We start from the raw sequence: 14164 nt of genomic DNA on the forward strand, positions 1-14164 counted from the left end.
AAACATACCCACTGATGTATTTAATATTAAAAACAACACTTAAGCCAGAAGAAAATCCTATAAATTACACTCCATAAATACAAAGAAACCATTACTCAATTCAGTCCAACTTTATCTCAGTGCTGGCCAAATGCTATTTTAAATGAATTGAGTGAAGTTCATATAATTCTAATATTCATATGAACTGGGGCTTTTCATCAGAATTAAGAAAAACAGGGTCCAAGCACAAACAGGTATAATATTTTTACTCCCAGTACTGGTTAATTACGTGTGTCAACTTGACTGGGTCGTCAGGTGCCCAGATATTTGCTTAAATATTATTCTGGGTATGTCTGTGACAGTGTTTCTGGAGATGAACATTTGAGTAAAGCAGTTTGCCCTCTCCAGTATGAGTGGGCCTCACATAATGTGTTTGGAGGCCTGAACAGACCAAAAAAGGCTGAATAAGGGAGAACTCACTCTGGTATCTGCAAGCTGGGCTATCGATCTTCACTTACCTTAAGACTTGGACTGAAACTTACACCATCAACAATCCTGGTTCTCAGGCCTGTGGACTCAGATAGGAACTACCCATCTGAAAGCCCATACCGTGGGCTCTCCTGGTCTCCTGCTTGCCAACTGCAGATGCTTTCATTTCTGTCTCCACAACTGCATGAGCCAATCCCTTACGATTATCTGTCTATCGCCTATCTATCCATCCATCCATCCATTCATCCATCCATCCACCCATGCATCTCCGATTGTCTGTTTGTCTGGAGAACCCAGACAAACCCAGACAGGCTCCCACAAATCAGAATGTAAAAGATTAAATTTTCAGTCCCAGAGCAGTTACAGAGAATGCTGAAATCAAAATGTATGATACAACTAAGTCACTAGGTTATTCTGATTTTACATTTACAAACAAAAGTTATTTAAAAAATTATTTGCAGAAAGTGCCTGCATTTATGTGAATAAAATAGAGCAAGTGTTGGCAAACTTTTTTTTTTTTTTAAACGGCGCGATGGCAAATATTTCAGGCTTTGTGGACCACACTCTCTCTGTTGTAGCTACTGAGCTCTGTGTTGTAGCTGGAAAGCAGTCATAGACAACATGTAAACAAATGGACCAGGTTGTGTTATAATTCAACTTTATTTGTAGATCCTGAAATTTGAATTTCATAAAATTTTCACATTACAAAATATTCTTCTGATTTGTTTTTCAACCATGTAAAATCCAATCATGGCTATGGGTCATATAAATCCTATGAGTTGTAATTTGCCAACACAAGATAGAGGAATAAGAAACATTTAAATTAAAAAATGTTTTAAAAATAAGAATAATAAAAATTTTGCTGACCACACTCTAATATTCCAACATTTTTTGCTGGGCTATCTGCAGAACACACAACTCCCACAAAGGCGTCTGTTGGTCCTCTGAGAAATACTACTACGGAAGTAGTTTCTGTGTTCTATATGTGTTCATTTTACATTTTCATGATCGACTACTCCCCACGCAAGAAGCATGTACTCCATTAAGAAACAACATAACGGGTCCTCTTCAGAAGGGAGGAAAAGTCCTTCCCTTCCCATCTCTAAGACAGGAATACATCTAGGCTCTGCAATGTTTTCCAAAGCGATCACAGGAGACAGTAAAAAAGGGACAAAAATTCATCTTATTATATCCCATTTCCTTAACTGTAAAAGTTACGTTGGTGAGGAGAAACTGACACTACAGTTTTCTTTATGCAGATCTTTAAAAGTAATTATTTTTGTGATGGGCTTAAAAATGGGATAAAGGGGGCAACAGTGCATCTCATGTTTAACTTTTAAAATTCCAAATATTTATCTTTTCAAAACCTTTTCTAAAAATAAAAAGTTATCACTATAGTAGAATGCTATCAAGTACCCTGTCTAATCCAGATACTACTATACAAACATTTTGCCTGGCTGAATAAATTTTGAAATAACAAAATGAAGAAGGGCAAGAAGTGGTCTTCATTTGAAAGAATCTTAACATTTAAAAAACTCAGTAAAATATCTGAGCTGCTTTCACTGCATTATGAATATTGTGAATTTAATGAATTTGCTGTTCTTAATACTAAATGGTTAACAGAAGAAATCCAGTTACTAACATGTGAAAAGTATTTTAGTACTAGTAGGAAACTGATACTGAAGCCTATAAAATGGATTTTTAAAAAAATCTATTTTAACACACGTGTCATACACCTTTTCAAAGTATGATTTGATAAGAAGGGGAAATTTTTTAAATGAATACCTAACACCTAGAAAAATACCCTACGTTTTTAAATGACCGAACTAACTTTACATTTTGACTAGAAGAAAAATGAGCAAAAAACAAGGTATTTTGGTGGTTGTTGTTTAATTTGGGAAGTGGGAGAGGAGATCTGTATAAATTCTACAGCCAAGAATAACCACTTTTTCAAAAAAAATCACTGAGAAAATATAAATGTCTCCAATCCTGCTGTAAAGTGGCCTTCAAAAAGGTGGGGCTGCAAAGCAACAGACCAGAACCAGTCAATCAATCTTTCAGAATAAAATTTCAATGTTCTGTTAAAGACCTGAGGAAAATAGAAATATGGATGATCTATGCTCGGATTTTTAAATTATCTAAACTTGTGTCATATGGCTTTTCCTGTTTTCTTAATAGCATCATATTGTAATTACATTTAAAAAGAATTAATGTCCCCAGTCCTGGAGTTAGGGGGCTCTTCTGTGCTAACAGTTTGGGGAAGAAAGACATAAGTTGGTTTGAAAGAATTCACATTGGCTTGAGATACAGGGGGTGAGAGAAGGTGAGGCGGAGCTAGTTCTGGGATAGGAGCAGAGTCCGTAGGGAAGAAGTGTTCGCTCTTTAGTATGGGTTGTGGGCACCAGTATGGAAAGACCACATGTGACATAAGCCAGTAGCAGAGGGCTCTGTGGTCTGTGTTGGTGGGTGACTTGACTGTTCTCTCCCAGACAATCTTGGAATAACCACCTGGAAGTTACTCGAAGTGGCAATACACATTCAGGAATGTGAGCCGTCTTTTGTTGGTTCTGCTGGGCAGTTGTTAACTGAATAGTGTCTTGTCTCTTCCTTCCATCCTCCAGCCTGTTCTAATTTAAGTTAGGACATCTCAGAATTTCTTCCTTGTCATAACCAAACCTGACAGATCACACACACTCCTTTCTGAAAGCAAAAGCATTTCAACATGGTTCATCTCCACACTAAGAATTCCACAGCACAGCCCCTTCAACCAGTGTGGATTAGCGAGCGATCTATAGAGATCTCTTCGGAAATTTGCGGTATCTGATTTCTGAAATATTTCAGCTGACCAACAAGCATTTAACGACGTTTTCGGTAAATACTTCAAGTGATTAAACATTAAATGGGCACGTGTTCTGCTTCTCTTCCCAAATCCAACATACCTGTTTCCCTGAAAATAAGACCTAGCTGGACCATCAGCTCTAATGCGTCTTTTGGAGCAAAAATTAATATAAGACCCGATATTATATTGTTATGTTATGTTATATTATATCATATTATTTTATATAAGACCCGGTCTTATATTATAGTATAATAAGACCGGGTCTTATATTAATTTTTGCTCAAAGACGGTCTAGCTAGATCTTATTTTCGGGGGGAAACTGTACTAGCTGAGCAACTCTTTCCTGACTCAGACATTTCATTTTCCAAGATGATGCCACTTAAGGAATAACAGTAAGCAGGTGGGGTTTTGCTTCACTGAATTTTCATCCGTGAAAACAGGTTTGTTCTCACCTACATTCACTCCTTCAGTAGCACCCAATATGCCACCCTTAGCAGTCCTTTCAAGTTGGCAGCCACAGTTCGGGTTTACTCTGGCAGGTTTGGGTATTATAATAAGCATTTAATCCTGATTATTATCACTATATCCTAACATTACTCAGGAGAGGACAGCAGGTACACATGCTTATAATCAACTAGCGGGCATGAATGAGGGGTAGGGTGATGACAGAAATCAAATGATCAAGCTACACCCAATGTCAACAGGACATTAAGTAAGCATTTCAGTGGACTGTAATTACAAAGCGGAAATCACTGAAGTACAAATAAGTTAGACATAAGACTTCTGAACTGAACCATCAACACGTAAATGGCTGGAAATGGGTAGGATGAAAAGAACAGGGGGTCAAACTGGAGTGCTTTATGCCATACAATATAGCTAAATTGCATTTGCAAAGTCATCGTATAAATATAATCATCGATATATAATCACCATCACAAATAAATGTCAAGAAAGGACACCTTAAACCCTACTGAAAACAAACATTTTACATGATACAGACCTGAAGAAATGTCGCATCATAGTTGCTTTGTTTCTTGCTTCCCGTGCTTCCTAGTACCTCTTTACCTTATCACGAACAAGGGCATGTACTTCAGTCTATTTTATTGATTCTAAGGTGCACACTATTTCCCTCATTTAACATGTCTGCAATCAGGATTAGGCTTTCTTTCTTTCTTCTTAGTAGTATATGAAATAACGGTGTACACACAAACATCTTCGATTCAATGAAAGATCATATCTGGGTTTTTTGAAACCCTAACTACAGTGTAACCCGCAGCACAATTACCAGTGGTGGGCTTTTTAAAATGCAAATTCCTGAGCCCCAAATTCCTAGGAGGGAGGACTAAAACTCCTGCATGGTTAAGGAGCTCCCCAGCTGGTTCGCATTCATGCTCAGCTCTGAGGACTTCAGATCTGCACCAATCCAAACACATGGAGAAATTTAGGGGAACTAAAACAAACAAACAAAATAAACAAACAAACAAAAACTGAGGCAGATCTAGGCCAAAAAAGCCCAAAGGTAAAATTCATATGACAAGAAATTTCATTCATTCCTTAACAATGAATGGAAATCATCCTGACTCTGGGCCAGGTCTCCTGTGGGGGTTAAGAGGGAGAGGGGGCAGTGAGTAAATCTGGGGACAGCATACTGAGAAACAAACCAGAGAACTCCTGTCTGCATGGTTACAACAGAATTTTGGATTAAAAATTACCCAAATGTCTGCTTGCAGTTTTTCATCTACCTAGCAGAATTTTCCTTTAAAAGTCATAATCCAGTTGAAGAAATGAAATGATCAGATTTCTGTAACTGAGAGCCCAAACGTCCCCCAAACAGGAAACAAAATGCTATTTAGTTCTGCCTGCTCCTTCAGAGTTCTACAACTGTTGATTAAACAATTGTAATCTAAACTACTTTAACCCTACACTTTGCCACTTAGGAGGAGAAAGATAAATGGATACAAATAAATATTATTTAGAACAATGGCAAAAATAAAATAAATACATTTAACTATAAAAAGTTAAACATAAGCAGGGTAAAGAGGTACACCCTCCCACCCCTCTTTGTAACTTGCTACAAAAAGAGACTCCAAAGGCACAAATTTATATACAGGATGACCATCTTCATCTCATGTAACTATTTTACTTACATCAGATGAGAAGTTACAGGTTCCTATTCTGAACCAATGTTTAAGAATTCCCTTACATATCCACTGCATTTTACCGTCTTTAAGTAGTCTGTAGAACTTAACTACATGAGGAGAGACATAATTCTCAGTCAGACCTTCTATGTGAAGAAATGGAGGAGCAAAGTGGTTCTACCTGCCCAAGGGCCCTGGATAGCACACCAATTCTACCAAAAAAAAAAAAACCCAAACAAACCCAAAACAATGCAAATTAGCAGCCTTTTGCAAAAAATGGGTAGTGAAAAGCTTCTAGTGTAAAATTTTCTGAACCAATGAAAAAATTCATTTCTGTGAACCACAGTTCCTTCAAAATACATTTAATGATCACTTAACTAAAGATAAAAATATCGATAATACAACCTGTTATCATGATACAACCTTTACGAGTCTCGTCGAATTTAGGATGAAAATTAATCCAGGAAATGACTCATTGCTACAGATGTCCATTTAACTTTTTCTCACCAGCACACAAAAACTCACCAGGGTCCATCAATGGATGAATGACTATAAACAAAATGTGGTATGTATCTGTAAGTGGAATATTATTCCGCCATAAAAAGGAATGAAGTCCTGGCATATACTACACAACTTGGATGAACCCTTAAACACGATGGTCAGTGCAAGAAGCCAGACACAAACGATCACATATTGTATGATTCCATTTATATGACACATCAAGAACAGGTAAATCCACAGAGACAGAAGACAGACTAGTGGTTGCCAGAGGTTGGAGGAAGGGGTGAATGGGGAGCAACTGCCTAATGCACATGAGGTTTCCTTTTGGGGTAATGAAAATGTTTTAGAACTACACAGAGATGATAATTACAGAACTCTATGAATGTACTAAATGTCACTGAATTGTACACTTTAAAATGGCAAATTTTATGGAAAGAGAACTGACTCTGGGTGGTGAACACACAATGTGATATAGATGAGGTATTATAGAATTGTACCCTGGAATCTATGTAACTTTACTAACAATTGTAACCCCAATAAACTTTAATTAAAAAAGGCAAATTTTATGTTATATGAATTAAATTTAATTTTTTAAAGAAAGGAAATTATAAAGAAAAAACTCACCAGAGTAAAACTAGAAAACTCATGAACAGCAGATAAAAAACTAACTACACTAGTAATAAGGAAATTGTAATATAAGAATAGCTTCAACCAAATGAAACAGGCCAATGAAGAAGAGAATGAAAGAACACTGATGAGGTAAACTGTGGAAACTCAGAGGTGGTGAAACACTTAAGTTCCTCCTCTCAGATTCAGTCAGCTGACTTTATTTTAGAAGATGAGTAAAGGTCATAAGACCTTTTAAAGTTTCAAGATCTTAGAATACTTGTTCAATCTCCCCAATCAGATTACAAAAACAAGGCATTGCATGATATCAAATAATTTGGTCAATGCCATTCATGAAGTAATGAAATGTAGACATAGTAGGCACTCTCACAGTTTTCAATGAATATATATATATACACACACACACATATATATATACACATAGATATAAAATATGTATATATGTATATATACATATTGTATATATTATATACCAAACATATACAATATCATACACAATACATATATATGTATATATACATATATTTAAATACTGAGACTCACCATTTAAGACATAAAATTGTGGTTAAAAAAAAAAAAAAGTAAGACTTTTATGATCCCCAACAACTTTTTTTTGCCATTTAACAGTCTCAGCCTTTTGCCCTCTCTCCAATTGCCTTTTCTTTTTTAATGAAACTTCATTATGAATCATTATGAAAAGATTAACTAGTTGGCAATGCTTAAAGTAGCAATCCACATTAAAATTTTGTAATAAAACAGCCATTAAATTTATTTTGAAAGTTGCTTTACCCAGTGGTGCTCAGTCTTCTTTTAACTCCCTATAAACAGAAGCCCCCCATACACTAAGAATTTTGGTGAGCCTGGCCTGTGTCCTTTTTAAAAAGTTTACACAGTGATGGATGATTACTAGAATTAGTGGGGTGATCACAGTGTAAATTATAAAAAGGTTGAATCACTATACTATACACCTTAAACTAACCAATATAAAACTGTATATTAGCTATACTTTTAAAAATAAATAAAAAGCCCCATTTGTGGGTAATTCTGAAAGTTCCTCAGGTTGAGAATCACTGCATTTATCTCTTACTTCTTTACTATCAAGAAATGCTGGTCTTTAACAAGCTGAGAAAACACCACGCGAAATTTGTGAAACAAAGCTTCTAACCTGTTTAAAATTAAAAAACAAAATGTGACTAAATTAGCAAACAGAGCATTCAAGGAATTGGCAGCCTTTAAGAGGTACAGTGAATGATATACTCAAAGCCGGATGCAGATTCTTTCGATTTCCTGTTGAATGGCATAAGTTATTGACTTTCATAAAATTAAATGGAGGTCCCTTTGTATTAATACCCTGTAATACATTGTATGAATACAGTTATGTGCCGCTTAACGACAGGGGACAGGTTCTGAGAAACATGTCGTTGGCGACTTCATCCTGTGTGCGTACACACACCTAGATGGTACAGCCTACCCCACGCCTAGGCTGTATGGTGGAGCCTATTGCTCCTTGGCTGCAAGCCTGTACAGCATGTCACTGCACAAAACAACAAATCAAGCATGAGAAAAAGATGCACTCAGGTGATGCTGTAAACACGAGATGTAGGAGGCTGCTGCAGGCCTAGCACGGCATACTGTTTTACAGTGAACTTTTTATAAGCAAAAAAAGTATGCTTAAAATAATAAAAAATACAGGACAGTAAATACACAAACCAGTAACATAGTCGTTTATTATCATCATCAAGTAGTATGTACTAAACATACATTTGACCTTTGAACAACAAGGGTTGGGGGGGTCCTTACTTATATGCGGACTTTTCCCCCAATAAATTCAGTCAGCCCTTTGCATCATCTGAGTGTTCAAGCAAAATGTGCATCAGAAACAGTGTGTTTGATCCACAGCTGGGAATCTGCAGTCGGGAAACCGAAGTTGGGAATTCAAAAATGGGTTTCCACCTGCAGTTGGTCAAATCTGCAGACAGGAAAGGCGACGGTGGAGTCAAGACTTACACATGAATGTTCGACTGCGCACGGGCGGAGCCCTTAACCCTGACTGTTCAAGAGTCAACTGTATGACCTCTACTCTTCAACGACTGACAGCGCAGGTCGCCTTACACCAGCATCACCTCACACACCTGAGTAACGCGTTGCACAATGACTTCACCAGGTGATAGGGAAATTATCAGCTCCATTATAATCTTCTGAGGCCATGGGTCTGTCGTTGACCGAATCGTGTTATGTGGCATATGACTGTAATAGCAATGTTTCCCAGAACTTGGACAAAGTGACAGGGCACAATTAGTGCGGCACAAAGGTCCAGGGTGCAAGGGATTTGGGATCTACTGTCAGCACCAACCTTTATGTAACCTGCAGGGAGTTCATGTCTTCTCTGTAAAATTGGGAAAGAGACGTAAGAGGACCTACCCTATGGGTTGTAAGAAACAAATGTGGCTATGACAGTGCTTGGCTATTACTAGGCTATTACAGTGCCTAGTAAGTTATCATATTATCTAATATGGTATGCACAGATTTTTGACTAAAGAAACACAGGTTCTGTCAATTAGACAGTAGTTCTGTACTATAAGAAAAGTTTTTTGAACGGTAGAGGAAGTTTAAAACACGTAAGAATCTCAGCTGGCCGTCTCAGTATCAAGTCGTCAACCTGTCACTGATCTCTGGATCTAGGGTCACCCATCCTCCCATATGCTAGAAACTGAGGCTAGTAAACAAATGAGGAAACAGAAAAAGAACTGACAGCACATTTCTCAGTGTCACCCAACCCCAATGGGCTGGGTTAGGTTTTAAAAACACAAGTACCTCCAGTTTAGGAGACACTTAAACTTTACAAGTGAGCCAAGACGTCCCTCCACTGAGTTCAACGCAACGTCCACTCCATCCCCGCCCCTTCGGGGCACTCAGCCCACATTCCCGAGCCGGAGCCCCGCGTGGAGCCCGCGCCCCGCGTGGGGGCGCCAGGTGCAGGCGTCGCCCCGCCCCCCGCGAGAGCCCGGGGAGGGGACACCTGGCGGGAGGTGACCGCGCGGAGGCGGCGGCTCGGACCCCGGCCAACCGCGCTCCGGGGACCCCGGTGCTTGGTCGCCCTCCCCTAGCGGGACGCGCCACGACGAGCCGGGCGCGCCCCGGGGCTGTCCCCGGCCGGCGGCGCGCGGCGAGCGGACGATGAAGGTGAAGGAGGGTGCCCGGAGCCCCCCAGCCTCCCGCCGTCCTCCCGCCCTCGGCCGCGGCTCCGGCCGCCTCCCCGCCCGTCTCACCGGCCTCCCGCCCGCCTCTCCGCCACGCTCGCCCGCCTTCGGCCTCCCTGCGGTCGGCGCTGCCGGAGGCCGAGGGAGACGCCGCCGCCGCCGCCTCCCGTGCGCTCCGCTCCCGCCCGAGCTGCTCCGGCTCGCCCTCACCTCCGCGAGTGGCCAGGAGGAAGCCCCCTCGCCGCCGGGCCTCCTCCCCCGCGTCCCCGCCGCGACCAATGGGCCCCGCCGCCGGGAAGCCGCGCCCGCCCCCTGGCGGTGGAGGACCGAGCGGGCGCCCGGGCGGGCCGGAGGGAAGGGCCGGGGCGGGCGGGACGCGTCTGCCGTGGGCCCGCCGCCCTCCGCCCTCCGCCCCGGCGCCTCCCTCTGGACCTGCCACGTGGGAGCCGGGCCCGCTGCGCGCGCGGGGCTGCGGCCGAGGCGAGGGGCAATGGGTCGCGCCCTGTCCTGGCCGTTCACGCACACTGTCATCACCCTTACCTTAGGGCCGAAATTGTAAAACAGCCAGTCCCAGTCTAGAGATCTACGGCTAGGATGGGTTGAGGGGGTCCCAGTTATCCACCTGGCACGTTAGTCGGTGTCCTCTGGACTCCTTCCAAGCTCGTTAACCGCTCGTGAAAGTGCTACCTGGTCGGAGCGCTGCAACGCTGGTAACCTTAAATGTCTGACCCAAGGAACCAGTAGTGCCTGGATTTTGCGCCTCATTTTGTTTAAATTATTTAGCAACACAACAGTTAGAAATGGTTTTTCCTCTACACATGTTTACTCCACGATTGTGTCGATAACTAGGTAATCGATGCAGACCCCAATTTTGTGCAGAACACAAAATGGTTGCATAATCCATATCCTTATATCAGGACAATGCATGGTTGTAGAAATTAAGCTGCATTAAAGAAATAATAAGAGTTGACCATAGTAAGTGTTCTACCACGTCTTAGCTTTTCCTCTAGAAATATAAAACAAGGAACCTAAAGCATAGCTGATTTCTGGAGTTTGTTTTCCATGGTTGTGGGAGGAACAAGAAATGCATTCTGAGAGAACTTGGTGCCAAAATTTAGCTGGGCCTTTGGGTGTGTGTTCTCATTTAATGCTCACAGCTCAACCAAAGTAAGTATTGCTTGTGTAATACTTCAACAAATCAAAAAACCAAGACTCCAAAATTGAGTTGAAAAAACTTGCTAAAAAATAGTGTAGTAAGTTGTGAAGTTGGAATTCCAGCCTAGCTCCATTGAGCTCCAAACAAACAAGGCACTTTGTTTCTTACCAAAAAAACACAACATTTACTGTACACATGCCTTCCCTGGTTTCCCATGTTTCAGTAAAAGAATTTATGAAGCCTCTTGAGTCGGGAGTCAGGCCACATTTGTGAAAGAGCTTTTTGCTCCATAATAGAATTGGCCTGTAGGAAAACGATATGTGCCATATTCTTATAGCACCACACTTGAAATAATTCCTCAGCTGAAAGTGTGTTTAACATCCCAATTCACCAATGACCATAATATATAGCTTAAAACTCTTCAGTAATAATTAAGTTAATAATATGGGTCAGAACCAACATGTTGATTCACTGAAAATGAAAAAGAATCACAACTTGAGGGTAAGTATTGTTTCATGAAACACTTGCACAGTTTCAGGAGTGGGTGAGTTTCTGGGTTACAATGTAAATTATATTTTTAATACAGATTGCAGCATTTAAAATATGGTAAATCGCTTCTTTAGAACACCCATTAATTAACCAGTTGTTTCAGCTACCTTTTTACTTGGCAAGAAGTGGAGGAGGCAGAGGAAGTAATCAGGATTAATGATTAATTTTAATAAGACTACAGAAAGCTTTGCAGCTCCAGGAGGTTTAGTCCAAACAGGTGTTGCTGTGTTGCATAATAGGTAATGATCATTTATAAAGCCAATATTTATTGTATACTTACTGTATGCCAGGCTCTTCTCTAAGCACTTTACATATATTGATGCATTTAATCCTCACAATAATTTGATAAATTCAGAGGAGAAAAGTAGGAGACTGAAAGGGAAGTTACCCAAGGTGCAACTGCTCGTACCTGGCAGTGCCAAGGTTCAAACCCTCATGCCCAGCCTCCAAGCACATGCCTGGTGTATATTTGAAAATTCACCCTCTCTTCAATGGGTGCAGGGTTTTATAGAAAACTGTAACTTATACTACGCTATTTCCCATAGAAGGATTACCTAATATTGTTAAATAGAAAACTCGATGAAAAGCCTCAGAATTTTGATTGGATCCATTCTCAAGCAGAATATTCCATTTGGCATCAGTTTTCTGATGAATAGTAGATTGCTTGCAAATATGGTCACCAACTATCCCTTCCATTCCTGTAAATTCATGCCATTTTTACCATCAAGAGGTGGAGTCTGTATTCCCTCCTGTGTAACCCAGACTGGCCCTCGGATTCATTTTGATTCATAAAATGACATGGAAGTGAGGCTGTGTGACTTCTGGGCTTTGCAGCTTCTGTTTCACTGTCTTGGGATCCAGTCATCATATAAAGAAACTCAGATGAGGCTACTGAATCAGGAGAAACTACATGGAGAGGGAAAGAGAGACCTAGTTAGGCCCAAACGATTCCAGCCACCCAGCTGAGGCACCAGCCGTGTGAGGAAGTCATCTTGCCTGTTCCAGTCCCAGCTAAGCCCCTACTTGAATGTACCACAGTAGTGACCCCAGACAGGGGACCACCCTGTTAAGACCAGCCAGCCCACAGAGTCTTGAGAAATAAGTGTTTGTTGTTGTTCTAAGTTGCTAAGTTTTGTGGTAGCTTTTTACAGTATAACTGATAACTGAAACTTGGAGGAAATGGTTTTTTGGGGGAAGAAAAAGCTGACCAGTTCTGGGAGTAGAGTGTAAAGTTACATTAAAATATTGAAGCGTGTTTATATTGATTATAAAATCCAACCTGTAGAGAGAAACGTGCCTACCTTTTTTAAAAATAGCAGGAGAAAAGCAGGTAGAATAATAAAAACAAGAATTAAAGTGTCAAACTGATATATACACTGGGTTAAATACCACAGGCAGGCGTGGTTTAAAAATTATCATTCAGAATGTTTACAAAAATATGCCTTCAGAACTCTCAAACTTCATCCAGCCTGTTGGTAGAAGCTACGGATGCTAGTGTTACTCCTTTCTTCCCACCAACTCCTTTCCTGCCAAGCCGGGCCCATCATCAGTTGAGCCACGTTGAATCCTACGTGTCTATATGGATTCCACATTTCCCAACTTCTCTCTTTTTTTTTTGCAGCCTGTGTTGGCCTGGTGAGCCAGCTGGACTTTTGCCCATAGGCATCACCCAAAATTCCTCTCCTTTCCTCTCATCCTCTGTTTTTGGCCAGAGAGAGGCTCTATACCCAGGCCCATGTCCCAGGCCTATCCCCACTCTTTCTGTCCTTCACGTTGGAGTCCTGACTTTTGCCAAGTTGATGCAGAAAGTGTAATGGATCATCAAGGAAAGACCTAGGGATGACTCAGTGGAGTACCTGCACTCAAACCCAAGTATGTAATAAGGTATACTGAGTGTCCTTGAGACTACCATATACTAATATCTGTACCTTAAATAGCTGTATAAGGATGCTGTGCAGGAGTACCATCCATGGACTAGAAGGCTAATATTTATGGTGAAGGTCTACATCTTTGGAGGAATAATGCTCCCCATTCCCTTCAGCCGAGCCTCCCCAAATCAGCTTTGGAACCACTAAGGGGGTCTCGGTTTCAGGGTCACGAGGACCCATTTAATATGCTCTTTTTTTTTTGGTTCAGCTACAAACAAACTTTATTTGTTCATAGTTATATATGTTTTAGTTTTTAGGAATCTGTAAGGGCAAAATACTAGTTTATAAAGCTAGAATGCCTACATGTGTCATGGCACATTTGATACATTTACCATATTAACATAAATGTTATCATTTTAACCATGTTAAGTGCACAATCCAGTAAACTAAGCATTTTCATATTGTTGTACAACTCGCACCACCATTTATCTCTAGAACTCTTTTCATTCTGAAAAACTGAAACTCTGAACCCATTAAAGAATAACTCCTAATTCCCCTGTCCCTCAAACCCGTAGAAACTACCATTCTACTTCCTGTTTCTGTGAATTTGACTACTTTTTGACACCCCCATATAAGCAAACTAGCATAGTTCAAAGAGCTGGAATGCCCACATTCTGTGACACCATATTTGATACATAAGCTACACAGTTTATACAAAATAAGTAATTTAACTTACAATGAAACATATGTAAAATACAATGAAATAATATTATAACAAATGTATCTCTGCATAAAGGACTCTAGTTTTCTTTCCATCA

At 40.6% G+C, this 14164-nt stretch overlaps 1 protein-coding gene across 2 annotated transcripts in view; it reads right to left on the minus strand.

The window, feature by feature from the left end:
* FAM3C (FAM3 metabolism regulating signaling molecule C) overlaps positions 1-10093 on the minus strand; it is a 46848-nt gene extending 36755 nt beyond the window's left edge. Inside the window, exon 1 of one of the 2 annotated variants that reach the window (XM_081038548.1) lies at positions 9984-10093. The gene's annotated coding sequence lies outside the window, so the exon portion shown is untranslated. Of the gene's footprint in view, positions 1-9842 lie in introns of both variants that reach the window. The other variant, XM_081038547.1, reaches the window with a different exon arrangement.
* Positions 10094-14164: the final 4071 nt, after the last annotated feature.

Source organism: Rhinolophus hipposideros (assembly GCF_964194185.1).
Source record: "Rhinolophus hipposideros genome assembly, chromosome: 25".
NCBI lineage: Eukaryota > Metazoa > Chordata > Mammalia > Chiroptera > Rhinolophidae > Rhinolophus > Rhinolophus hipposideros.